The sequence below is a fragment of the Bidens hawaiensis genome, unplaced genomic scaffold (genome assembly GCF_021521415.1).
Source record: "Bidens hawaiensis isolate Kalapana, Puna unplaced genomic scaffold, B.hawaiensis_p1.1 tig00020238_1, whole genome shotgun sequence".
NCBI lineage: Eukaryota > Viridiplantae > Streptophyta > Magnoliopsida > Asterales > Asteraceae > Bidens > Bidens hawaiensis.
In genome coordinates, this window is record NW_027493081.1 from 158182 (window position 1) to 185948 (window position 27767).

General features: G+C 39.1%; 2 pseudogenes; both read left to right on the top strand.

Annotated features, from left to right (window-relative positions):
• The first annotated feature begins 12840 nt into the window (after positions 1-12840).
• LOC143560215 (putative receptor-like protein kinase At5g38990 pseudogene) lies at positions 12841-13218 on the top strand (annotated as a pseudogene).
• A 386-nt stretch (positions 13219-13604) lies between these two features.
• On the top strand, positions 13605-15487 carry LOC143560216 (putative serine/threonine-protein kinase PIX13; annotated as a pseudogene).
• Positions 15488-27767: the final 12280 nt, after the last annotated feature.

Consider the following 27767-nt stretch of genomic DNA (forward strand, 5'->3'; position numbering starts at 1 on the left):
ATAAATACCCCCAAAATCCCAAAATATCTCATTTCTCACCAAACTCCCTAACACACACTCCTTACACTCCTCAAAACACACACATTCTAACCGATCAAGATTCGAAGCCGAGACCCGAGATTTTGTTGATAGATCTGAGTTGGTAAGGTAAGAACAAATCCACCAAAGATAATATTACTGAAAATGGTTAGGATTGAATGGGTTAACCGGACCCGAAACCCAAACTGCCCAAATCGGACCCCTAAAACGTCGATTTTAGGCCGATTTGATGGTTGGGGTTTGTAGGCGCCGATCATACGATTCCGTGGGTACCAAAATCGAGTTATTTGGCTAAGAAACGAAGGATTTATGGGCAAACAGATCTGCAGCGCGATAACTTCGCCTGCAAGATTAAGTTCGCCTGATGAACTTCGCCTTCAAGCGTAACTTCGCCTTCAAGCGTAACTTCGCCTAAGGATAACTTCGCCTACGGCCAAGTTCGCCTAAGGATAACTTCGCAAGAAGCCAAGTTCGCCTAAGGTTTAACTTCGCCTGAAGCCAAGTTCGCCTAAGGTATAACTTCGCCTGAAGCCAAGTTCGCCTAAGATTTAACTTCGCCTGAAGCCAAGTTCGCCTAAGGTATAACTTCGCCTGAAGCCAAGTTCGCCTAAGGTATAACTTCGCCTGAAGCCAAGTTCGCCTAAGGTTTAACTTCGCCTGAAGCCAAGTTCGCCTAAGGTTTAACTTCGCCTGAAGCCAAGTTCGCCTAAGGTATAACTTCGCCTGAAGCCAAGTTCGCCTAAGGTATAACTTCGCCTGAAGCCAAGTTCGCCTAAGGTTTAACTTCGCCTGAAGCCAAGTTCGCCTAAGGTTTAACTTCGCCTGAAGTGAAGTTCGTTTATAAAATAAATTAAAAACCTAATGGAAAATGTGTTAAGGCAGTTATCGAAAATAAAATTTTTCCAAGCTGACCTGGCAGCTTAACCCCAGCCAGGGGCTCTGCCCCTTGGACCCCGCTAGGGGCTGCCGCCCCTAGAACCCCGCTACCAGGGGCGCTGCCCCCGGACCCCCGTTCGTTGTGGGTCATATAAAGATAGAAACGCAACATAAGTAGTAGTAGCTAATTGATACGTGTAAATATTATACAGTTAGCCGTGCACAGCTCAAGAGAGGAATTACGATCAACGGCGAGCGTAACAGGATCCAGGTGAGTTTCTAGCCCCATTCCTTGTTATATTTTCGGGGCTGTGTGCATACTTGATGTGTTGTTAATACATTTATCCTAAGTGATAAGTGTATGCCATATGTGATATATGTGATATGTATGAATGATTGCTTGATGGTTCGTGAACGATCTTCGGATATTGCACGTACTGTCAGGTTGTAACGTTATAAAGCCATATATGATATATGTGATATGTATGAATGTTTGCTTGATGGTTCGTGAATGATCTTCGGATATTGCACGTACAGTCAGGTTGTAACGTTATAAATATGGCAAGTATGATATGTATGTTTATGCGTATGAACGTAATAAAGTTAATAAAAGAAGAAAATGACGGTTGTATGGTTGTATGGTTACGAAAAGGGTACCGAGCCCTAATAATACTCGAGGTATGATGTATGGTTGTATGGTAACGAAGAAGGAATCGAACCCTACTAATATTCGAAAACAAGGGACCAGACCCTTATAATATCTGTGATGTTAGGGACCAGACCCTTATAATATCTGTGATGTTAGGGACCAGACCCTTACAATATCTGTGATGATAGGGACCAGACCCTCATAATATCTGTGATGTTAGGGACCAGACCCTTATAATATCTGTGATGTTAGGGACCAGACCCTTATAATATCTGTGAGGTTATAGGGCGAAAGGCTCTTAAAAACGTATGACTATGAATGTAAAGAAAGTATGTAAGTAAGAAAGAAAGTATGTAAGTAAGAATGATGGTATGAGTACTTATGTGTGTATGAAAGAAAGTTATGAGGTTAAGTACGTATGTATGTAATAAGGTATTGTATGGTATTGTATGATTAACTAGAACTCACTCAGCGTAGCTGACTTTTAGTATGCACGCAGGTGAGTAGGATGAGACAGCTGGCTTGAGTGGAGGACACATGGCAGAAGACTAAAGCCTGGCATCTGAAGATCTGATATGTTTTATAAGTTATGTTTTGATTTTGAAAGACAAGAGGAATGTTTTAAGACATGATTAAGAATTGATATGTAATGTTTTATGAAAGTTTTATATTCCGCGTAAAGTTTTTAATTAACTCTGATATTTAGAACTGTGTTTATGAGTAAATCCAACACGAAAGTAGGGTTACCGGTAACGGGGCCTTACATTTTGAAAGAAAAAACTCTAAAAGTGTACATAAACTCTTCTAATTTTTTTTCAAAATAACAATGTATGTTCTTTGTGTGGTTTCAAAGCTCACACAATTGGGCATGGTTTTAAGAAAAAAACTAGCGCTTTCCAAGCAAAATGATATTCTTTACCTAAAAGTTATTAACCTTAATTTTACGTTTTCAAAAAGTCCTACTATCGACTATATTCTTGGAGTTGTGTAGGTCTATTAAATCATGCATAATGATCTCATTCAAAGTCAATCTAGGCTTGTCTCTACCCCTTCTCCCTTCTATAGTAATGTTTTCTACTAATCAATCATGATTAATTGTTTGTCTTCTCTTCACATGTCCAAACCACCTCAAGCATATCCATTATCTTATCTGATATACTAGCTACCCTTAATCTTTATCAAAAAAATGTTGTTTCTTATTCTGCCAAGCCTTGTATTCCCACATCCACCTTTACATTCTCATATATGTTGTCTCTTGCTTATGTGTGCATGCCTTCTTGATGCCCCAACAATATGTTTTGTACAACATTGGTAGTCTAGCGGCACTACGTGAATATCGACTTTTAGCCACACATGTGGTCTGGGCGATTTGCCACACTTCGGTTTAAATGTGTGGCTAAAAGGTCTTTGACCATGTTTGAAAACCTTCCAGAATATTTTGGCCACACATGTTATTATTCATGTGACCATTCTATTCCTACTCAGGTACTTTTCGCCACACTTTGAAAAAACTGAGACAAAATCTAGCCACATTATAAAAACGTGTGGCGAAATGTGACCTACAGTCATAGTTTGTTTGATCTTTGATACATGTGACCAAAAACACATGCATTAGCCACAAACTGTGACATTTAACTAGCCACATGTTTTAATAGTGTGGCCAAATGTGACGAACGGTTACTGTATTGATAAGAGATGTGTCTAAAAGGTAAAAGATATAGCCACTTATATTACGTTGTGTGACCTAATGTCACATTTTTTAGCCACATTTTTAATAATTTGGCGAAATATGACGAACAACCATTGTATATATTAGTAATGTGGCTAAAACGCTTAAAATATATGGCCACTTATACGAGGTTGTGTGACCAAAGAGTAGTTTAATTTTATATGTCTAAAACGCTTTATTTTTCCTAAGTTATTTTTCCTGACTAATAGTGACAACAAAACAACAAATGTTGTTAATGGCCACACTTTATGCTTCTTGTGACCATCACCTTCACCTCCTCCCAATTACAAACTTAATCCATAAACATCGATTGAAGCTCATTACTCTTCTTCATCACTTTGATTCTTGCTCCAAAATTCATTAACCATCCTGCGATCAAATCTAACAGGGGTTTTCAACATGATTAATTAGAACCCTAGAGATGTCATAAACATGTTAGGGTTTGAGTTTTGTTGAGAGCAGTTGGCTGACAGATTCGTTATCGTCTATTGATTGGTATGTAACTCGATGTTAAACAACGATTATTAATCGATTCTTGATTTTAGCATATAGCATTCTGAGTCTAGTTTCCAGAAAGGTAAATTTTGCGATTTTTGAATGAGTATTGAATACCTTTTCTGATTTTACAAAAAAATATGTCAAAGCTGATTCGGGGAGTTATATTCTGGTCCATTTTTCGGACACCATAACTCCCTAATGACAAACCCAAACGGGCTGGTTCCACTTCTGGAACTTAGTATTATTAGTTTAAAATACAACCCAATTGGTCTTACACAATTTGGTTTAATGAGTTGATAGAACCATTAAACTAATTTTTGTTGCGCAATCTGCTGAACTGTTAGTACCTATCTGTAATGGTTGAATTATTGTGAGTTTTTTATACTTGAAAAAAATATAATAAAAATTGTTTGAGAAAACTGATTCATATATCATACTGTGGTAAATTTTTTAGAATTTATCCTTAATCTTTTCTTTGTGAATAAAATCAGTTTGTACATGCCAGAATATGTCTCGTGAACTGAATGATCATAAGTTAAGTTGTATGATGAATATTTGGTTGCTTTGCTATGATATGATGTGTGGATACATGTTAGGACTTTCAGTACTGTTGACATTACTTATTATCACCAACGATTCGTCGGGTCAAGTTTGTGTTTGTGTGTGAGTTCATACGTGGGTTTTAGAGTCATGTGTTGTTGAACATACTCTCATAACTTAAAACACTTGTACTAGGTAACAGTTAGCGAGTCAAATGCATTCATTTGATTTTGAGAAAACTCTGTTACACGCGACACCAGGTTTTGGATTGAAAACACGGACATACTTGCATACTGGTTTTGAAAACACTAAACGTTTGCCTATACTTGTTTTCAGGATTGAAAACACAAAACGTTTTGAAGTATTGGTTATGTAACCTGCTGAAACGGGCAAAAACGAGCTGAAATGCTGATTTTTTATTGCTGAATTGCTGCAAAATTGGTCAAAACGCATTGAAACGATCTGTTAAGTGCTGAACGAGCTGTTAAGTGCTGAAACGGACTAAAAAATCACTGAAACGAGCTGTTTAACATGATGTTTGCTGTAAAAACGAGCTGTTACGTGCTGAAACGAAATGAAAACTTGCTGAAACGAGCTGTTTAACATGCTGTTAAAACGATTTGTTAAGTGCTGAAACGGAATGAAAAGTCGTTGAAACGAGCTGTTTAGCATGTTGTTTGCTGTAAAAACGAACTGTTAAGTGCTGAAACGAGCTATTAAGTGCTGAAACGGACTAAAAAATCGCTGAAACGAGTTGTTTAGCATGATGTTTGCTGTAAAAACGAGCTGTTACGTGCTGAAACGAACTGAAAACTTGCTGAAACGAGCTGTTTAACATGCTGTTTGCTGTTAAAACGAGCTGTTGAGTGCTGAAACGGATTGAAAAATCGTTGAACGAGCAGTTTAGCATGTTGTTTGCTGTAAAAATGAGTTGTTAAGTGCTGAAACGAACTGGACTGGAACATGAACTTTAATGATAAAACTAAAACATTTCCTCTGTTGTCCTTGTTAAAAAAAAAAGACCCGAAACCCGTTTTGACCCGTTCCGACCTTGACCCATTTTGACCCAGACCCGTTATGACCCGAACCGTTTGACCCTGACCCGTTCCGACCCGAACCATAACAACCTTTTTTTTAGTTGACCCGTTCCAACCCTGACACGTTTCGACCCTAACCCGTTCCGACCCATAACCCGTTTCGACCCAACCCAACCCATTTGCCACCCCTATGTTTAATGTATATCGACGGGTTAGGCGAGTTTTACCTCTTAAGACACAATTTAAAATTATCTGCATAATGGGCCATTAGAGATTTCAAGGCCCAATATGGCCCATTAGGACAAGTATGACTTGTTTTTGTCTATTATGGTCTAATATGACTCCCTGTAACACGATATAACCCTTAAAAATCTAATGTTACATATCACATGCTATAATAGGCCACTAAGAGATTACAAGCCCTAATATGGCCCATTAGAGCGACTATGACATGAAAAAGGCTATAATGGGCCACTAACACCAACAAGGCCCAATAAGACCTATTGATGAAAGTATCACAAGTTATCGGCCATTAACATCTAACTATGACTAATGACATTCCTATACAACCTTCTTAGAGCAACTATGATATGATAAAGGCTATAATGGGCCACAAACACCAGTTAAGGTCCAATAAGGCCCATTGATGAAAGTATGACATATTATTGGGCTTTAACCAAACTATGACTCACTAAACTCATATTCAACCATTTTAGAGCAACTATGATATGATAGAGACTACAATGGGTCACTAACAACAATCAAGGTCCAAGACGACCCATTAATGCAAAGTATGACATGCTATTGGGCGTTAACACCAACTATGAGTCACTACACTCCTATACAACCTGTTAAATTAACTATGACATGATATAGATATATTGGGCCAATAACAACAATCAAGGCCCAATATGTTCCATTAATAAAAGTATAACATGTTATTGGGCGTTGACACATGATTATGGCTCACTACACTCATATACAACCTCTTTGTAGCGACTATGACATGATAGGTGACATAAAGGGCCACTAATACCAATCAACGCCATTTGATGAGACCAACTATGACTCACTACACTCCTATACAACCTGCTAACGTAACTATGGCATGATAGACCCATACTGGCCATTAACAACAATCAAGGTCCAATAAGGCCCATTGATGAAAGTATGACATATTATTGGGCGTACCAAACTATGACTCACTAAACTCATATTCAACCCTTTTAGAGCAACTATGATTTGATAGAGACTACAATGGGTCACTAACAACAATCAAGGCCCAAGACGGCCCATTAATGCAAAGTATGACGACCAACTATGACTCACTACACTCCTATACAACCTGTTAACGTAACTATGACATGATAGAGACGATATTGGCCATTAACAACAATCAAGGCCCAATATGGCCCATTAATAAAAGTATGACATGTTATCGGGCGTTGACACATGCCTGTGGCTCACTACACTCATATACAACCCTCTTGTAACAACGGGGACATGATAGATGCTATAATGACCACTAATACCAATCAAGGCCCATTGATGAGTGTATAACATGTTGGGCCATTGACACAAATCAAGGCCAAATAAAGCCTATTGACGAAAGTATGGTGTGTTTCAGGCGTTAACACCTAACCATGACTAATGACACTCCTATACAACTCTTTTAGAGCAACTGTGACATGATAGATGCTATAATGGGACACTAACACCGATCAAGAACTAGTATGACCCACTAATTAAAGTATGGTTTATTGAGCGTTAACACTGATTACTACACTCTTATACGACTCTTTTAGGGCAACTATAAATATCACTTGTATTTATTTTATATGTTTTTATATTTAAAATACAATTTTTTATATTATTTAAGGTTTATTTAGTTGTTATATATATATATATATATATATATATATATATATATATATATTTATTTATATATATATATATATATATACACTAACAACTCTTTATTTTAATTATTAAAAATAAATTAAATTCATATTTAGTTCATATTAATTTCACTTCCCTCAAAATTTCATATTAAATTCAACCCCCTCTTTTCTTCAAAAAATTTTAAATTACCCTCCCATTCTTAAATTTAATTTCACCACATATTTAACCTACATTTTTTTTTCTTTCTCTTCATTCCTTCTTATTATTCTTTTTCTTCATCTCTTTACACCCACTATAATCCTCTATCATTAATTCTCTAACTCACTCAATTCTTAACCAAATCCTTTGATTCCGGGCTCTAATCTAATTATTTTTGCGAGAGGAATTCACGTGTGGTGTCGGTTTCCATCAATTCTATCTCGATTTTTGCCGGATTCGTATTGAGTGTGAAGAACCCTAAGAACCAAGTTTGGGTATTTTCAATTTTAAGTGTTATTTCTTGTAATTAAAGCTTAGTACTTCTTCTTTCATCACTAAAAAGGTATGTATTTCACTTGTTTGATGACAACAGTTTGCTGACAGATTCGTTTTTGTTTATTTATTGGTATGTAACTTGATGTTAAACGATAATTACTGAACGATTTTTATTCTAGGATATAGCACTATGAGTCTAGTTTCCAGAAAGGTAAAATTTGTAATTTTTGGACACGTTTTGAATAGTTTTTATGATTTTACAGAAACACTGGTCAAAGCTGATTCGGGGAGTTATATTTTGGCCTATCTTTCCGACACCATAACTCCCTAATGACAAAACCAAACGGGTTGTTTCTAGTTCTGAAAGTTAGTATTATAAGTTTTGAAGACAACCCAATTGGTCTTGCACAATTTAGATTAATGAGTTGATAGAACCATTAAACAAGTGTTTGTTGTGCAATCTGCTGAACTGTTGATACATATCTGTAATGGTTGAATTATTGTGAGTTTTGTATGTATGAGAAAAATGTAATAAAATTTTTTTGATAAACCTAATTCATATATTCTACTGTGGTAAATTTTGTAGAATTTATACTTAATCTTTTCTTAGTGAATAAAATCAGTTTGTACATGCTATAATCTGTCTCGTGAACTAAGTGATCATAAGTTAAGTTGTATGATGAATGTTTGGTTGATTTGCCATGATACGATGTGTGAATACATGTTAAGACTTTTTAGTACAGTTGACATTGATTATTATCACCAACGAGTCATCGATTCAAGTTTTTGTTTGTGTATACATTATGTCTAATGTGATTGTGCGTGATAGTTGTTTTGCTATGCGTGGACGTACCACGGTACATAGGAAGGGTGAAAACCATCGTGGTGGGGCATCAATTGCTGGATCACATGAGGGTGAAAACCATCGTGGTGGGGCAAAAATACTAAAACTCTCACGCAATAAATGCTCATAAAACGCTCAAGAAACGCTCAAAAACGGTTTTCGTGAAAAAAAGTGAAAAATTGATCGATTAACCATCTAATGTGATTGTGCGTGATAGTCGTCGTGCTTTGAGGTTTCGCCTCACATTAACCCTTTACTAGTTATGATGCTAATATTTTAACAATTTTAGGTTCAAAAAGTTAGAGCCGAAATGGAAAAAGATGAAAGAAAGTCAAGAAACGAGTTGGAAGAACGAGTGCAACGAATGGAATAAATGGAAAAGAACTTAAGGAAAATGAAGAAAGGAGGCAAAAACAATTTGATGAGTTTATGAGAAAGTTTGAGGTCGGTAGTAATTAGTAGTAGTTTCAAATATTTTGAATTCATAACTTATTAGCGTAGGTTTGTTAATGTAAACTTGTTTTGAATTTATGTTATTGTGTTTGTTAAACTTATGAAATAGCCACATTTATCTATGTGTGACCAAAAGTATGATAATAGTCACACTTTATATTACAAAAGCATTATGTGTGACAAACGGTAAGACAATGGCCACACCACAAACTACAAAAGAGTGTTTGACTAACAAGTTCACATTTTTAGCCACATTGACAATAACCTCCAGTGTCTATATGATATGATTAGCCACACAATACCTCACTATGTGTGACGAAAAGTTTGACAATAGCCACACTTTAAATTACGAAAAGCATTATGTGTGACAAACGGTAAGACAATAGCCACACTATAATCTACGAAGAAGTGTTTGAGTGGCAAGTAAACATTTTTAACCACTTTTAATGTAATATCCGGTGTCTATATAATATAATTAGCCACGCTATTATTAAATTTAAGTGGCCATTGCTTTGCTATATCCACACGGTATAGGTCACAATGCACGCTTAACACAACCGTATTGGCCACATTATTATAAAATTCATGTGGCTGAAACATTAATTCATGTGGCTCTATACGTGCAATGGTCACTCATAGTAAATAGTCATGTGACCATTTTCTACCGTTTAGCCACACTTATTGAAGAGGCTTCTTGATGGCCAACAACTAATACATGTACCCTTTAGCCACACTTATTACCACATAAGGCCACTAAAAACTGTGTGTGGCCATATCATACCCACGGTGTCGCGACCTTTGGCCACATATGACTGAACCAAATGTGTATGGCTAAAGGCCTACGGCCACACTTTTTTCGTGTGGCCGAAGGTCAATATTCACGTAGTGCGGCAAATTTTCCATTAATTTAGTTAGAAACCTCCTGTCGCACAAAATTCTTGTCGTTTCTCTCCATCTATATTATCCTACCTAGACGCGACATGTCACATTACTATCTATGTCCTTATCACCCCGTCATTCGAAATTACTCGAGTTATTTTATATATAAACTTATCAATTATGAAATATTAACAAGATAATATATTTTTGAAGATTCTTAAATAAATATATTATTTTTACAACCATTTAACTAAAAACAAAATAATGATCATCCATGCCAAAGAGCACCCAGGTGCCTATATCAAACCAACTAGACTATTCATATCATTTTTGGAAGTTGGGGATCAAATCTGCATATTGATTAACCACATAAATCATAAGTAAATAACTCCAAAAATAACTAAAAGAAAATGAAATCAAAATTTGGTACTACTAAATGAAATCAAACCAACATGAAAACATATTAATAATTCTTCCAACATAAGTTGTTTAACATACCATTTTGACCTATGAGCCCTAGATTAATTAAGAGCTTCGTTCATACGTTATCTTATTGGGGGTGTTTTGTTTCCGATACGGAACTCAATTGTCTTTTCTTTTCTCTTATTTTTTTCAACTTAATGGCACGGAACTCAATTGGTAATAAGAATTTTGATGAAAGTTTACTTTTCATGTTTCTCCAAACCACATAATGACAATTACACTTTCATCTAAGGAGACCAGATGAGGTCTACAACTATATACCAGTCTGAAACATGGGGTGAAAATACCATTACTTCATTTAGACTCATTTCCCTAACCGAGGTAATGTAATAATGAGGGAATGATATTTACAAGGGAATTAAATGAAAAAGTAAATTAAATAGATTATTAGCATTCCATTGTCATGGTTAACCAATGCTAATGAAACTATCATTGCTCTATATTATTTGATAGGCCTGAAAAGATGTGGGAATAAAATAAAAATAATCAAAATCGCCCTCTCAAAATAAAGACAATACATCAAAAAATAAAAAATAAAAATTGTAATGGTGGCAGTGGTGGCGACGGCGATGACGTTGACAATGGTGGTGGACAGGCGGCGACTTTCGTGGTCACTATTTAGGCGGCGATGGTGACGGTTGTGGTGGCGATGGCAACGTGATGGTTGCGGTAACATTGATGGTGGTCAGGTGGTGACGGTTGTGCTGGAGGGTGTGACGTGGTTTTGGTAGTAGTTGTGGTGGTAGTGACAGTGATGGTGGTCAGGAGGTGGAAGTGGCATTGGTGATGGTGGCGATGGTCAGGCGGTGGCGGTGACAGTGGTGATGGTTAAGTGGCGAGAGAGCGGTGGTCTTGGGAATGCACAACATGAAATTTGAGTTTTAGCGGCAACAAAATTCACCACTAAAGACCCAAAAGTCGCCACTATTACTTTTAGTGGCGACATGTTGCCGCTAGTTCTTCTGTGCTGATACCAAAACCATCATCGCTACTGCCAAACACGTCACCATTAATGGGTATGCCGGATATTTCCCCGGAAAAGTTTTCGGTGACGGATTACCAAATTTCTTAAGCAAACAAAACATGATTAACTTGAACGAGAGCTTTAACTCGGAAATGAAACAAAAACACACTTAATTTATCATTAAAATGGGTAAAACTTATACAAAGTTTCAAGAAACACCGGATGTAGAAGTGGCCGGACCACTAGCTAAACAAACACTACATAATTTATACATAAAATTACAAAAGATATGAACTAGTTGTGGTGGCCGGAGCTAAATGTTCAGGTTTTTTCATGGTTTTTGACGGTGGTGGCCGGATCTGAAGTTGCAGGTTCTATCATGGTGGTTGATGGTGGTCTCAGAGCTGAAGTTGTTGGTTCTGTCACAGGAGGTGGTGTTTGTAGATGGTGCGAGTGTTGTAGTGAAGGAGGTTGAAGATGGAGTGGAGGTGCGACAGTTGTGCCGGAGGAGGTTGAAGATGGGACAGTGAATGGAACGGCAAGTCGGTTGTTGCAGATCGATGGTTTTAAACTTGGGTTTAGAGTACGGGAGTGAACATGGAGATGGAAGCTTTCAAGGTTGAAGATGGGTGACAAGGAGTGACATCCGTTAGATCTCTCTCTTATCAAGGGGTACAAATTAATATTGCAGATTCACACGAATCGGAACTTATAGAGACGAGTCCTTTAGCGGAGACAGGAGGCATTAGCGTCGATGCCTAACCGTGTCGCTGCTAAAGCTCCATGTTGCCGCTAAAGCTCGAATTCTTATAGTGGTGGTGGTCCAGTTGGTGACGACGATGGTGGTCAGTGGTAATTTTGAGAAAGTAAGGTGACTGAAACGAGAAAAAAAACAATTGTGTGAATGAATGGTTTTGATGTGTCTAGAGGGAAAGAGATTTCATGTGTAATCAACTATCATTTTCTTAACCTCTCACAAAAAAGTCACCACTACTACTATGTTACTTGTCATTTCTTCTGAACAAAAACCATCTAAAATCACGTTATCGCCGTATTAAATCAATTTTAACTTTGACTAAATTGCGTCATTTTCAATTTTTCTTACCAAAATTCATTCAAAATATTTACAACACAATTTTTGCAACATTTATAAGCCACATATTCAAATTTGATATCGACAACTACATTTAATTATTGACAATTTTTCATTATTTAATGATTACCAAAGTCTCGTATCATATTTTAAATATTTAAGCTATATTCTAATTATAGGGGAATATCAACAAATAATATAAAATGTTGATTGTCAATTTGTCATATAAGTAAAATCTCAATTAATAGTGCTAAAGAATGCATCTAATCATCTATGTTGAAAACGCGCTTTTGGTAAATAACCTTGAAATAATCATCACCCCTCTTATTTAATCTGATCAAAGCTTCTAATACAATTTTGTAAATACTAACTAGGATAATATGGACTCTGCAACTGGAGAGTCATCAACTTCAGAAAAAATATGTTTGCGTTTTTCTTTTGCGGAGATTCAATCCGCAACGAACAACTTTGATGGTGTACTGGTCAATGGACATGGAGGGTTCGGAAAGGTGTACAAAGGTTGTTTGTGTATTAATGAAACAAGTCATGTTGTTGCAGTCAAACGGCTGGATTCTACATCCAATCAGGGTGCACCTGAGTTTAGGGCGGAAATCGAGATTCTCTCTGAGCTGCGCCACAGTCACTTGGTGTCACTTATTGGTTTTTGTGACGATCACCGAGAGATGATCCTTGTTTATGAGTATATGCCCAATGGAACCCTTTATGATCATCTACACACAAAGCTCGTACTCCTTTAAGTTGGGTGCAACGTGTTAAGATTGCAATAGACGCCGCACGTGGGCTGGACTACCTTCACACGGGCATGCTATTTGGAATCATACATCGTGATGTGAAGAGTGCAAACATTCTTTTAGATGAGAATTGGAAAGCTAAGATTTCAGACTTTGGTTTGTCCAAATTCGGCCCAACCAGTGAATCAATATATTATGTTGATGCGAGTGTTCGAGGCACATTCGGGTATTTGGATCCAGAGTACTTTTGTACTAGAAAATTAACAATGAAAACAGATGTGTATGCATTTGGGGTTGTATTATTTGAAGTGCTATCTGGAAGGTTTGCAGTAGACGAACGAAATAGGGAAGAACAATACAGTTTGGTAAGGTGGGCTCAAAAATGTGTAAAAGAAAGAAAATTAGATCAGATGGTTGATTCTAATATCAAAGGAACAATTTCTCCCACAAGTTTAAGACGGTTCACTCAAATTGCAGATCGTTGTGTCCACAGTGTTCCTAGAGAACGTCCTACCATGACCGAGGTATTGGCCTTACTTCAGGCTTTGCTTGAACTACAAGAGTCACCTGGCATAATGGGTTCTCCTTGGAGGATTCATAAATATTTTGTTCCACCGAATGAACCAAACTTCAATATACGCAAGCTCTTCATCATGGGAATTAACATGCTAAATTCCTTGTCTGCAAGAGTTTTTTCAGGTTTGCCCATATTTTAAAGGACGGTAATGCTAAGTCTTCCTTATATCCATTCCTTTCTCACTGGTTAACAAGAAAATTATAGTTTTAAAACCACATCTATAGAGACAATTATTAGCTTTGTCACAACTTCATTATGTGCACATATAAGCAGTTAACCCTTTTTCACTTGCCATTTCTAAGCTTTTAATCTTTTTTGCTAACATTCTTAGACCAAAGTGCAACAAGTAACACAAATCAGCATGAGGAATTAGTGACCATAGGCGTTAAGTTGTTCACATATGATGAATTGCAACTTGCTACAAGGGACTTTGGAAATGAAACATGCTTGGGTGAGGGGAGATATGGAATGGCTTACAAAGGTTGGGTTGATAACACTGAACTGCCCATTGTGGTTAAGAAACTTTTCCACCGCACACATGTAAGTCCTAAAAAACACGATTTAGGTGTAGAGTTTTGTGACATCTCTAGTTGTAACTATTGGATGATAAAACATACATACTTATCCAAATTATCTGGATATTTATGACTCCACTATTCCAATGTAAATTTTATAGAGAAGAACTAAATTATTTTTGAAATTTGATCACCACTGAGTGCAGATTGATCTGGAAGTAATGAAAAATTTTGATCATCCCAACCTTGTTAAGCTTATAGGATACTGCTTGGAAGGTGAACCACTCTTCCTAGTGTATGAATTCATGCATAAAGGAAACCTTGAGGATCTACTTCAAAGCCGTAAGCAGGAAATTAAACTAACTCCATATATTTTTTGAACCGTTTTTACTGATGAGAAAGCATGTGCAACATTCAACTGAATTTTATGTGTTGTAGGAGCTGTAGCAAGACTTCCATTGGTTACAAAGGTGGAAATTGTAGTAGAAATTGCTCGAGGGAAACATAACATGGCCTAGAGTTAGTGAGTCCCCGCTATACATGCATAAGATATTGCTAGATAAGGTAGAACATGAGCTCTTAGTATTAAATTTAATGGGATAATGATGTACTATAATTCAAGATCTTCACTTTCGTAGATGAATTCTGAGTTAAGATCATGATTTCAAATCTTGAGTGTTACAACTATTAAATGTATAGTTAGCTTGACACAATTTGGAGTTTTTCCCCCAAAATTGTGTTGGGGAAAAATATTTCATATATATTTTCTTTCAAGACCACACATAAGTATATTTAATCTGACATTAACACTTGGGATATGATTTCGTACCATCCAAGATAGCATATATTAGCCCAATGCTATTTTTGCTATCACACTTTTAGTACATCTTGTTGGTTTTGACTAGTGCAAGAAATATAAATTGCAGAATTACCCCAAAGCTTTCAGGCTATGACATTACTCTTCTAGTCGATGGAAAATATAGCATAGCCTATCCGGATTTTGATGGGATGGGATTAGTGCGATGTGGATTCAAAATATAAGATGCTAAGAATGTTGAAGGAGCATGATTAGTTGATACAAAGGAGATTGAAGAGCTGGTTGCTTGATCCGCCCAACTAGGAATGTTTGTTGGACAAAGGGTATGACATATTGAAGTTTAACAAAATATTAGTTGTATTATAAATTATAAGGATTTGTTTGTCATTAGTTAAAGTTAATTTAGGGTTAAAGGTTTCATTGTAAATAGTGTTGGTACATGTATGTCAGTAGTTCATAGTCTAGCATTTGTAATCGAGTCTGTAATGTAATTATGTTTTGTTTATGTTTGTTTTGTAATGCGCGAAGTTGTCAACAAGTTCGCTATGGCGAACTTGTTGAATCAGCGAAGTTATTGACAACTTCGCCTGTGGCGAAGTTGTCGTGTTTAAATACTGTTCAGCAGAACAGATTACGGGTTGTTCGTTTAGGGTTTTCGTTTCAGTTTTCAGTAACCGAGTTACGTGTCATAGTCTGTAACAGTGACCTCGGGTCACGTGTTTGTTATCAATATAACGTGGTTGGTTTATTGCTTGTGTGTTCGATCTCTACATACTCTACACTCGTATCTACCTACGCAGGGATTCCGCACCTGCGTTGTTAGAGACATCCCGTGTACGATCCGTCCAGGAACCTTCAATTGGTATCAGAGCCAATCGGCTCGATTGTGAGGTTCGGGATTTCACGCGGGTGTAGAAAACGTCTCGTTTGACCTATTCGCGGGACGTGTTTTTGTTGGGATTGAGTTTTGCTAGTGCTTGACAGTCATTTTCAAGCCTTTGCATTGATCGGGAGCTGCTGGATTGACGAAAACAGATCTGAACAAACTTCCCTGTTCATCGGGCGAAGTTACCGTTCATCGGGCGAAGTTACCATTCTTCAGGCGAAGTTGCCGTCGCTGGAATTAGGGTTTTTGGCGAAGATATAAGGATTAGCGAAGTTAACTACAACTTCGCTCACTTCATAAGTTCGCCTTAGCGAAGTTATCCGCAACTTCGCTTCAAACCCAAGTTCGCTCAACTCATAAGTTCGCCAGAGCTAAGCGAAGTTATTCTTAACTTCGCCCAAATCAAGCGAATTTAAGATCTCAGCGAAGTTCTCTTTCAGCGAAGTTAACCTTCAAGCGAAGTTATTCTTAACTTCGCCAACTAAGCTGTTTTAATATTTTTTTGTTTTTTCAGGTTTTTCAGGTTTTTGCAAGGATGTCGTCGATCAATATCTCCGATTTGGTCAAGATGGAGGTAGAAGCGGGGTCTGCCACTAAGGCCCCGAGGCTTATGAAAGGAACTGACTTCGTGGCATGGAAGGATAGATTCATCCAATACATCAAATACCAGGATGCCAAAATGTGGGTGTGCATCCAGGATGGATATATCCCTCCTACTATGCAATACGAGGGCCGTGACGTAGTTAAGAAGTACAGCAAAATGGAGGACGAAGAAAAGAAAATGTACGAGGCCGAAAGCAAGGCCCATGCTGCGATAACAATGGCACTTCCTCAAGAAGTTCTCCATACGTTCCGAAAGTACACTTCTGCAAGAGAGCTTTGGGATGCTCTTGAAAATAGATTCGAGGGGAATGTGGGTATCCGTGCATCGAAGGTAAAACTTTTGAAGACCCAGTTCTCCGTCTTCAAATTTTTGAAGAACGAATCGCTGGATGATATTATCACCAGATACTATCATCTAATGACAGAGCTTAGCAATTATTCGATTGCTTACCGAGAAGAAGAGATCGTTGAAAAACTTCTCGATGCTCTTCCACCGAAGTGGGAAATGTACACCGTTCTTATGAGGGAAGACAGAGACTTCCCTAATTATGATCTTGAAACGGCAGTGAACAAGCTCAGAACTTATGAGCTTAATATGGTTCGAAAAGAAACACCTACAGATCAGATACAAGACCCTGGTATGTATGGTGCAAAGGTCAACTCAGGCTCAAGTTCAAGGCCTGAATCTGCTGCTTATTACTCTAAAGGGGAGTCAGGCTCTGACTCGTCTCATGAAGGAAACGTTTCTGTAAACACGAATGGTGATGTATGTTTCGTTGCTGGAGGATCTAGTACTTCAAAGCCTCAAGCATCCACAAGTAGTTTTTCTGCAAATGCATCTAGCAATAGTTATTCCAAGATGCCTATGAGTGTAAAATCTGCTGAAGAGCAGTTTGCAGTCTATGCATCATTTATTGCTTCCTATGAAAACTACATCCAGGGGAAGATTGTGGACCCTGCTGTTCTGGATGAGGATTATGAACAGATCGATGCTGATGATCTGGAGGAGATGGATTTGCAATGGCAAATGGCCATGATAGTGAGGAGAGTCAAGCGTTTCATGAATAAGACGGGGAGAAAGTTTGTTGGTGGTCGGCCCGGGTTCGACAAGTCCAAAGTAAGGTGCTATAATTGTCAACAGTACGGGCACTTTGCCAAGGAATGCAGAAATGAGAGGGTTGAACGAGGACAAGGTCGACCTACACAACACTCAGGAGTTAACAGAGAGATAAATGCCATGTTGACCAGAGAGGCAGGAGAGTACAACTGGAATCAACGCTCAAGTGGTTCTGGTGAGCAAGCAAACATGGCTGAGTCTGAAGCTGAAGAATGTGAGAAGGTTGAAGAAATTGAGAAAGCAAATGAAGAAGAAACCGCTTTCATGGCAAATGACAAAGATAATCGCTCCGAGGTAAGTCCTAAAATTATTTGTACTAGTTGTGAGAATTTGTCTGAGCAACTTAAAACAATAACTGATCAGTATGTCCATTTAGATGCTGACTTTAAAACTATTAAAGAAGATCACCATTTTACGAAAGCAAGAGAAACGAGTTATAAAATTAAAATAAAAGCATGTGAAAAAGACGTTCAAAGCTTAAAAATTAAACTTGCTGAGAAAATTGAAATAATTGATCTTAGTTATGAAGTTTTGGAGGAAAAAACTAAAGTGATTGCTGATCGGGATAAACAGATTGCTGACCACCAGGTAAAGGTGGTGGAACTGAACCGCAAACTTGAGCAGTTCAGGAATTCCTCGGCCATCCTTGATCACCTCGTGAGTGATCCAGGTACCTCTGCAAAGAGGGGAGGAATCGGATATCACGAAGTTCCACCACCCTTTAACCACAACTATACTTATAATCCAAGTGTTCAGAAATCTGTTGATTTCGAGGTTTCTCAGACAACTCCTATCAAGATTACAAGTGTTGAATCAAGTGTTAACTGTGGCGAAACAAGTTCGCCTGTTTCTAGTGTGAATATTTCTGTTTCAAGTCCAGTCTCATCAGATTCGGATAAGTTGTCCGAATCTGGTCAGACAAAAGAGAAGGTAGGTTTACCCACCGATGGAGATAAAAATGAAGTTTCTAAAAAGGGTTCTCCACTCAATCCGTACGTCCCACCTTATGTGAGACGAACGGCTGGTAACACTGCCTCTACATCCAAACCAACATTTGACAAGAAAATGGAGAGTCGATGTTGCTTTAGATGTAACAAGTTAGGACATCTAGTTGCAGATTGCCCTTTGAAACCGAGATTTAGAGATGTAAAGACAAATAAAAATGAGAATAAGCGTCATTTTGTTCCTGCTAAAAATGAAAACTTTAAAAAATGCCAAAATATAACGAATTCAAGTTTTCATAAAAACCAACCTCATTTTTACAACCAAACCTCAAGATATAACACTTTCAATTCTCAAAGGTTTGGAAGGCATTACACCCAATCTGCAAGGAGATACCCTAACAGGACTTACAGAAATTATCGAGTCTCTAACTTGAGAAAGCCAGGGTACGGGACGTATCGATCCAAGACCAATTGGTCTTGGGTCCCAAGATTCTAACTCTTTGTTTTATTGTGCAGGAACAGTTGAACAGGGCTGCAAACAATCTTTGGATTGTAGATAGCGGCTGTTCCAGGCACATGACAGGCAACAAACACTTGTTGCAAGACTTAAAACCTGTTCAGGGAGCTAGAGTTAGTTTTGCTGGTGAAAGCGGAGGAAGGATTACCGGTAGAGGAACTGTGTCGAATGGGAGAATGACACTTGAAAACGTAAATTTTGTGGAGGAATTAAAGCACAATCTGCTGAGTGTGTCGCAGATCTGTGATAAAGAATACACTGTCCATTTCACTAAGAATGAAGCGATTGTATTGAAGCCTGGTTTTCATATACCAGAAGAATGGATAGTAATGAAAGCTCCACGTGAAACGAATACATACGTGATGGATATGAGGTCTACTGAAATGGCCACCGGAGAATCCTGTTTAATGACAAAGGCAAGCGAATCAGAATCAGAATTATGGCACAGGAGAATGGGACATATTCATCTTCGTAAGATGAACTTCATTGTCAAAAATGGGCTTGTGATGGGTGTTCCCTTAAAGAGTTTTAACTTTGAAGATAAATGCATTGCGTGCAAGAAGGGAAAACAACACAAGAAAAGCCATCTCACCAAGACGATCAACTCAATTGCTGGTACTCTAGAACTACTTCATATGGATCTCTTTGGTCCGGTGAATGTACAAAGTCTAGGTGGTACTTCTTACTGCTTGGTGATAACTGATGACTACTCACGATACTCGTGGGTATATTTTCTGAAAACGAAAGACGAGACGACTCAGATGGTGAAGAATCTAATTACAAAAGTCGAGAACGTCATGAGTAAATCAGTTAAATTCATCAGAAGCGACAATGGGACAGAGTTCAAGAACTTTGAGATGGAAATATTTTGTCTTCAGAAGGGTATTGAGCATCAATACAGCGCTCCGTATACTCCACAACAGAACGGAGTAGCTGAAAGGAAGAACCGAACGTTGATTGAAGGAGCCAGAACTATGATGGCAGACTCAAAGCTTCCTGTGATGTTCTGGGCTGAAGCAGTTGCTACAGCCTGCTATGTTCTGAATCGGGTGTTAACCGTTAAGAGACTTGGAAAAACTTGTTACGAGCTTATGCACGGAAGGAAGCCCAACTTGTGCGGTCTTGAACCTTTTGGGTCTCCTTGTTCGATTTTGAAGACTAACTCGAAATTTGGTGAAGTAGCCGATGAGGGAATCCTAGTCGGTTATGTTGTTGGGACTCCCAACAGACGGGTCTTCAATACGACAACTTGCAAGGTGGAGGTGGTTTGTAACACCGACATTACTAGTTACCAACCGCCAAAACCAAGCAATGGACCTGCTGAGCTGTTTGACTATGTTAAACTTTTTAAGTCGTTTAACGTACCTACTTTGGAAATTTCTGAAGAAGACGAAAGAGCAGTGACGAAGATGATTTTTGATGAGGAAGAGGAGGTAGTGCAACATCAGATGACAGAAAAATCTCAGCCTTCCACATCAAATCCTATCGATACCCCTGCGGCCTCAACTGAAGATGAGTTTATTAATCCTTTTCACTCTCAGCCTGAAACTACCATAGATGAGATCTCTTCAAACTTGGAAGACAATTTGCATGTCGGTGCTGTTCCGACCACGAGAATTCACAAAGATCACCCATTGGAGAATGTTATAGGTGATGTGTCCTCTGGTGTACAAACCAGAAGTAGCCTGAATGAGCACACCTGTGTTTATTCAAGTATAAAAGAAACAGGTATAATGAATGAATGTTTGTACTCCTGCTTTATAAGCCAAATTGAACCAAAGAATTATCAAATGGCTTTAAAGGACAGCTCGTGGGTCGAAGCCATGCAAGAAGAGTTGGCTCAGTTCAAAAAAATGGAAGTTTGGACTTTGGTTGAGAAACCAAAGAATGTGCATGCTATAGGCACGAAATGGGTGTTCAAGTGTAAGAGGGATGAAAAGGGGATTATCGTGAGAAATAAGGCGAGGCTGGTTGTTAAAGGTTTTAATCAACAAGAGGGTATTGACTACAATGAGGTTTTCGCTCCTGTTGCCCGGTTAGAAGCGATTCGATTGTTTTTGGCGTTTGCTGCATCTAAAAAGATGAAGGTGTTTCAGTTGGATGTGAAGAGCGCGTTTCTTAACGGGAAAGTTGATGAGGTTGTGTTTGTTGAGCAACCTCCGGGTTTTCCTGACCCAGACTTTCCGGATCACGTATACAGGTTGAGCAAGGCGTTATATGGGTTACATCAGGCACCTCGTGCCTGGTATTCAACGTTATCGGACTACTTGCTGGAAAATGGTTTTGAAAGGGGATTGATTGACAGTACGCTGTTTGTGAAGAGAGAAGGATGTGACTTCTTACTGGTTCAAGTCTACGTGGATGATATCATTTTTGCTGCATCAAGAGTATCCATGTGTCAGGATTTTGAGGCTGTCATGAAGAAACGATTCGAGATGAGTGCTATGGGTGAACTAACCTTCTTTCTAGGATTGCAGGTTGATCAGAAGAAGGATGGGATGTTCATTCATCAAACAAAGTATGTTCATGATGTGCTGAAGAGATTCAAGATGGAGGACAGTTCTCCATATGACACCCCAATCTGCGTCAATCACAAATTGGGCGCTGAATCAGATGGTGACGCAGATGTGGACCCTACTCTGTATAGGGCGATAATAGGTTCATTAATGTATTTAACTGCTTCTAGGCCCGATATAATGTTTTCTGTTTGTCTTTGTGCTCGTTTTCAGGCAAACCCAAAGGAATCTCACATGAAAGGTGTGAAGAGGATTTTGCGGTATCTTAAGGGCAAGCCGAAACTAGGGTTGTGGTACCCAAAGGGAGGAGACGTTGAACTGGTGGCGTATACAGATTCTGATTATGGTGGCTGTAATCAGAGTCGGAAGTCAACAACAGGAGGCTGTCAGTTTCTTGGAGGAAGATTAGTTTCCTGGCAGTGCAAGAAACAGACATCAGTTGCGATTTCAACATGCGAAGCTGAATACATGGCAGCATCCAACTGCTGCTCTCAGGTTTTGTGGATTCAGCAACAATTGCGCGACTATGGTCTGAATTTCTTACTTACTCCTATTTTAATTGATAACACTGCCGCCATCTCAGTAATTAACAATCCCGTGAAGCACAGTAAAACTAAGCATATTGACATTCGTCATCACTTCATACGGGATTGTGCTGAGAAGAAACTGATAAAGATCGAAAAAGTTGATACACTTGAAAATTTTGCTGACTTGTTTACAAAAGCGTTTGATAAATCCAGATTTCAAAACCTAATTGAGCTAAACGGGATGATCAATCCCGAGTAACCATGTCTTTGCCAAAAAAAAAAAAAAAAAAAAAAAAAAAAAAAAAAAACAAACAAACATGGGTCATTTTTGCTTAAAATTAGTCGGTTACCTCAGTTTGATGGACATATCCTAGGATATGTTTTGGTCCTCGTTTCAACTTAGAGAATGAGGATAGCCATTAACCGGAAGACTGAAAGTGACCGGTGCAGCTATGACGTGTGTTCTTTCAGTTGCTGAAAATTAGTCGGTCATACTTAGTAAGAAGGACACATACTTGTATGTGGTCGGTCCAGTTGATCCATTGGATCTTCAGGATAGCCGTTTACCTGACGACTTTGACGTGATTGGGGCGATTGAATTTAAAGTTTTTTTTTAAGGGAAATGAAATTAATTTTCAAGTCTGTTACTTCGTATGAAGTTCTATGCTGTGTTTAACAGAAAATTGATCCAACCTTGGAAAATGATATATATACTGATCGTGTGTGCTTAACTAGTGAAGTTATTAGGCTTAAAAGGCTTTAGAACAGTCATTGTATGTCGTGGTAATTTTTATGGTGCGTAAAAGTGTATGTGATACTAACTTAAACTACTCGAATTTACGTGGAAACTCCTTAAGAGTTTTGAATGTCTTCACACATATCTTTCCGAATGATAGGCAGAAAAGCGACTACCCAGTCATACACGAGCCCGTGAGTGATCTGATTCCCGTGAAGAAAGCATTTCAAGACACTACAGTGATCCAGATTCGGGACTTGCAGTAGTTTAATACTCCGAATTCAATAAGAATGATTGCTTTAAAAAAAAAAAAAAAAAAAAAAAAAAAAAAAAAAAATGTGTGTATATCTTTAGTACTTATGAGACATAGTAACAATCAAGACTTCTCATGTCTGGAGTAAGAAAAGAACGGGAAGCAGTCAACGAGTATATACAAGTTAATCAGACACTATGGGTCGAAGTCAATTCGGGGTGACTTGGGTATAGCCAAATACGCTTCGAGAATAGATAGAAGACATCATTATCTCTGAGATGTTGCCAACTTAAACTTTTGAGCTTAACTGAACCTTAATCCGTATCACAGAAACGATGAAAACCATTTACGTTATTTACATGCTTACAACCTGTGTCTCTATGTCATAATACAGCCAAACACGGATCTAAGTGACAGTCACATCGTTAGTATGATTCCTGTTAGGATCTTTTCTAAAACGTAGTGGTCCCTGACTAGACTGAAATTTGATCCCTTATTTCGTTAAAATTTTTCTAAGATTTTTTTTTGTTTTTTTGTAGTTATATCATTTTATTGTTGGTTACTAGATCTTGATCATATTTGTTTAACTCTTTTTGGTAATTTCTAAGGTTAAATTCAGGATTATTCAAACTTAAAGGGCTGATTTTGAAAATTACGGGCGAAGTTGTTGAATTCAGCGAAGTTGTGCTTAACTTCGCCTTGGCGAAGTTAAGCGTAACTTCGCCTGAACCAACTCTGCCCTATATAAGGGATTGTAAACAGTAAACTGTATCATTTTTTTCTCGAATTACCACCGAACTTGTTCGAATAACCAATACATCCGGATCTTATTCTTCACTTTCGATTTCGATCTTGTGTTCCTTGTTTCTACTATACTAGTGGTATGTGTAGTCAATATTATCCTATCTTTCTCGTTATGGTTTTACCCGGTTCGACACCTCGGGTCGTCGAACCTTAGAAACCAAGTTTTCCGACCTCACGTTACGTGTTCATGGACAACCTTTTCGTCCTAACACCATTGAAATATGTTGGACTTCATTGTTAGATCGTTAAATCGGTCCGAAACATCGGATAAACCTTGTTTGAATCTGAACAGTCGCCGTTTCAGATTCAGGCGAAGTTAAGGTTTACGCGAAGTTATTCTCAACTTCACCAGTGGCTTAAGTTCGCCATGGTACACAGCGAACTTGTGAGATGATTATATGGTCTCTAACTTGATTTGTTTTGTGCAGATATGGCTGCTGTTGGAGGTACTGGAGGTGATGATGGTGATGAGCAACGACAATTCTTCCCAGCCCATAACCAATACATCACTTTGGATCCAGACGCACGAGGCGTTGAAGACTATAGGGAAATTATCACATTTCTCCAACGATCACGAGTTTTTCACGCGATCACTAATACACTACCCATATCTCTGCCCAACATTCAAGATTTCTGGCAGACGGTGTATTATGATTGCAGACCTGAGCCTCCAGTGATGCGAGCAACTGTCAATGGTCAAGACATACAGTTTTCCTCGGAAGACATACGGTTGGCTCTGCAGTTCGGTGATGAAACGAGAGACGACCCAACGGAATTCGTAGCTCCTTTCCGTGACGGAGCTTACTTAAGGATGGGTTATTCGGGTCCGCTGGGGGACTCGCAGAGGAGGAAAGGCTTTCTGCTGGATCAATGGCGCTTTTTGATGCATGTGTTGATTGTATGCATGTCCGGCAGAAAGGCAGGAACAGATGGGATGGGTGCGACGATGCAATCGGCTATGATTGCGCTGACTTACAACCGCAGATATTCGTTTAGTCAGCTAATCTTTTACGAGATTGATCGTCAGAGACGGGCGACGGCGCGCGAGCGTTTTATTATGTATCCTCGGTTCCTACAAATGATTATCAATCATGTCGCTCCGTCTGTACCGCAAAGACGCCCTATCAGATACGTTGAGTGCGTAACAAAACGTATCTTTGCTCAGTGCAGAACGTCGAGCACTCGAAGCAACCCTGAGCGGCGTCCCAGGCATACTCCACTTTTCGGGTATCTCATTAACCCGGAGTATGTTCCTGCAGGAGGGGACGAGTTCAGGGATCCGCAACCACATCAGGCGGCAGCACCTCATGCTGTATCAGCTGCGCCTGTTGTATCTTCTGCTGCTGTGCCAGCTACTATATCTCAGGCTGTGTCCACTGCTGAAAACGTTGATCTAGATGCTGCTTTTAGTGGACATGGTTTGTTTGATATGGATGTCTCGGGTCCTCAGTTTATGGATGTTACCAGAGCAGCTACTTCGGTAGCTGACTCTGATCTAGACGAGACGTTTGCTGAGGCAAGAAGACTTATGGTGTCTCGTGAACGGACTACGGGAAAGAGGCCGAGAACTGTGGGGGAGGATGAGGATGAAGTGGATGAAGAGGAGGCAGTACAGATTGTGCTAAGACGCTCAAGAAGAGAACAGAGAGGGATAGGTTCGGGAGCTGGAGAATCTTCAAGACTAGTACGTTTTGCTCCACCTGCCTTATCTGGTATGTCTCTTATTCCTACTACTGCATAGGTTTCAGCGATCGAGACGTCGGCACCAACAATTGTGTCCCTACCACCTCAACCGCTTAATCCACCGGTGGTAGTTGCACGGTTTGTGGAGTCGACAATCACCTCTACTGCAGGGTTACCAAGTGTACCACCTGCGGTCACTTCTGCTGATGTTCCACCAACTCCATTGCCTACTTCAGATACCGAGAGGATTCTTTCGCTAGAGCGGATTGTTGCTGAACAGTCAAAGACTATTGACCGCCTAGTGGAATCCAATCGACTACAAGCTGCCCTCCTGGTTGAACATGGACGAATAATAGATGCCTTCAAGGATTACTTGGCATCTCAGGGGGAGAAGACGTGTAGGGGCGATGAGTTGAGAACGAAAAGACGAGAAGATCATGACGATGATCCCAATGCACCTTCAGGTGCAGGTGATGAGCTACCAAGAACCTCTCAGGCTCTTGGAGCCTCCACAACTGAGGGGGAGTCTACAAATGCAGCTGGTGATGATGTTGTAGTTGTGGATGACGACGCTGATGTTGAAGACGTTATTGATGCGTTGAAGGAGTTGGATGAGGAGGAGGACGATGAGTTGATGGATGATGATGACGTGTTGCCTATGGATGAGATTGAGAGGATTGGAGAACAGATTAATGTGGAAGATGTATTAGAAGAAGGTGAGATTGTGGATGATTCAGTGGAACATGAGATTCCAGCTGTTGAGAGATCAGAATTGGGGGATGAGAGTGTGATAGAAGATACAGTATGGGAGGAGCAGCCGAACTGGAAAGAAGGCTGTGCTCAGTGGTTTGTTAAAACCAAGAAGCCTGCAGTGCCAACGATGTTCAGAAAGACTTATAATATAAAGGGCTATGCAGAGTCAAAGAAAGGAATCATATGCTGGTTGTACGACAAAGAGCTGAAACTATTTGTGATCAAACGGTACGACGGCATTCAGTACTTTAAGAGATTGTTGAGATCTCTGAATTCCTTACCAGAATGTGAGGTGAGAGATTTAGCGAGATTGGGGCTGATCAATAGAAGTAATGATGATATGGCAAGAATCATTGGGAAGATCGTCTGGAAAGAAGCCATTAAAGACAAAAAGTTTGAACTCCTAAAGCCTCAAAAAGGAAAGTTGATAGAAGACAAAGATCGTGGAATGAGGGCTGACGGCAAACCTTGGATGGTAATGAAGTATAAACCAGTCCGTCATTTGAATGAAGTACCGATGAAAGTTATGCCCAAGAACGTCCTAAAAGATTTAAAATGGTGGTACGTGGATTGTGAGACAGCTGAGGCGGTAATGGAAGATGAGGATGAACAAGAAGTACTTCGGGTGTACGACCCGATGCATCTTGTTAATCTATCGAAGGATGATTTGAAAGTGCTCAACGAGAAGAAGATCTTCTACATTCCTGCTTGGAAGGATCAAGCTAGGAAATATCAAAGGGTAGTGTCGGTATGTGTGAGAGAAGGGGCGCACGCGTAGAGGTAAAGATTACAAGACTCAAGATTTGAAGATCAAGATATGAAGCTACTGCCAAGGGGGAGTCTGTTGGTACATGTATGTCAGTAGTTCATAGTCTAGCATTTGTAATCGAGTCTGTAATGTAATTATGTTTTGTTTATGTTTGTTTTGTAATGCGCGAAGTTGTCAACAAGTTCGCTATGGCGAACTTGTTGAATCAGCGAAGTTATTGACAACTTCGCCTGTGGCGAAGTTGACGTGTTTAAATACTGTTCAGCAGAACAGATTACGGGTTGTTCGTTTAGGGTTTTCATTTCAGTTTTCAGTAACCGAGTTACGTGTCATAGTCTGTAACAGTGACCTCGGGTCACGTGTTTGTTATCAATATAACGTGGTTGGTTTATTGCTTGTGTGTTCGATCTCTACATACTCTACACTCGTATCTACCTACGCAGGGATTCCGCACCTGCGTTGTTAGAGACATCCCGTGTACGATCCGTCCAGGAACCTTCAAATAGATTAGAGGCTAGTCATGTAATTATGTTGAAAC